This window comes from Neoarius graeffei, chromosome 1 (genome assembly GCF_027579695.1).
Source record: "Neoarius graeffei isolate fNeoGra1 chromosome 1, fNeoGra1.pri, whole genome shotgun sequence".
Classification (NCBI taxonomy): domain Eukaryota; kingdom Metazoa; phylum Chordata; class Actinopteri; order Siluriformes; family Ariidae; genus Neoarius; species Neoarius graeffei.
In genome coordinates, this window is record NC_083569.1 from 102491953 (window position 1) to 102493734 (window position 1782).

The 1782-nt window shown below is 38.9% G+C and overlaps 1 long non-coding RNA gene across 1 annotated transcript; it reads right to left on the bottom strand.

Annotated features, from left to right (window-relative positions):
* Positions 1-430: 430 nt before the first annotated feature.
* LOC132889390 (uncharacterized) lies at positions 431-1398 on the bottom strand. Its single transcript, XR_009655063.1, has 5 exons — positions 1280-1398; positions 1114-1174; positions 974-1033; positions 647-726; positions 431-491 (listed from the first exon to the last, which is right to left on the bottom strand). It is a non-coding gene; the product is annotated as an uncharacterized LOC132889390 (long non-coding RNA).
* Between the last annotated feature and the right edge of the window lie 384 nt (positions 1399-1782).

Genomic DNA, 1782 nt, shown 5'->3' on the forward strand with positions numbered 1-1782 from the left:
AAGACTTCGCCAGGCTCATAATTACCGGAGTACAAACGACTAGTAACCTGCCCCCCCGGTGGAGGTTTGGCCAGGTATTGCAATGACCCCGTCTGTTAGTCTGTCTGTCTGTCCCCCTGCAGTGTGTGTGTGTGCCGTCTTTACGGGGAGCCAAACACACCGGTTGGGGCCAGGTTGCTATCTCTCATTGCACTTGTTTAAGTATGTTTTCCGTGAAGCAATGTACATTTTTTTTATGGTTGTTACATCCTGGCCAAGGGGAAATGGTGCAACATTTAAAGCAAGAATTCCTGGCCCCCAAAAAACACCAACAAATGCACAGTAACTATGCAGTCAATGATTTATTTAAAATGCTTCTTGCACACAATGGGGCATGGTTGGAAGAGAGCCCCCAGAAGCTGGGAGGAACCAACCTTATCTGCAGTCTTCAGTCCAATCTGCTACTTTGACACACCTACACACTGACACAGTCACTCTCGTAATCATCCCACCTGCAGCCAATCACACACACAAGTACACAGACAGAAAGGAAAAGGAAGACATTAAAACAATTTAAGGCTAGGTACATACAAGTTAATAAATGTTCAAAACAACCTCAGGGTCATCACACTTTTATATTGTAGTGAGGTGTATTATGTTTACTCACTTGGTAGATAGCTCACTTGACTTGAACAAACGCTCTCATACCCTGACGATCCTATGAACATCTATGTACGCCAGAAGACCCTTCAGAGGAGCAGGATTTCATAAAGAGGGAGATGCAGAGAGGTGAGACATGAACAAGTTTACACTCACTTTTAAATGACAGCTTCAAATACTATTTTAATAGATGTTAGAATAGATAGAATAGATGATGAAGATTAATAGATGATAGAATAATGTTTCATGTACATGAAAACATTACAAAGACTACTAACTGGAAAAACATTGGGAAAGCCAGATAAATAGGCACATAAATGCATTGTGCACTTACTTGCTGAATCATGACTTATGACCCCTGAATATCTATGACAAAATCCTCTCAAATGGCATCCTAAATGAATGGCAGACATATAAATGATGAAATTGTCATTAAATATTAATTTCTAAAAAATCAGATTGATCTATACTTACCCAGAACCCAAATGCCTGTCAATCTCGTGAACAATGGTGAATGAGTATCCTGAAATGGAACCTTAAAATAGTAACAGAAAAAGGATACAATGAATGTTGATGGCAAAAAATCACTATAAATATATTTCAAACAAAACAAATAAGTTTCCATACTTATATTGCTTACTTTGTGACAACGAACAGTCAACAAAACCTGAGAGACAGGGGCTTCCTAAGAGGAAAAAAGAGGAATCAATGAAAGGGGATGTTTTTGTGTCCCAATTTCAATTTCATGTAATTTTGAATAGAACATTTCACTGAATAATATAGCTAGTGTTAATATTTAAAAAAAAACCTTACCTCGGTATAGTAGGAGTTTCCGAAGTAGTTCACTTTTTTCTGCAACTCTGTCAATGACAGTGTCTGTATCGAGACCCATGAGGATGTCCTTTTCTGAGGACATCAACATGAAGGCCTCTAACTTACTTGCATTTATGCTGTTCCTCAGTCTGCTCTTGATGAATTTAAGGGTTGAAAATGACCGTTCACAAGCGACTTGTGTCACTGAGAGGGTGAGTAAATATTTGTATGCAAGAGCTACATGATGATATGCATCTATGCAAAAGTGATCCACTCTCAATCACAATTTCAGTGGCGTCAGAAAGAACCAGATTCAGCACATGGGCATAC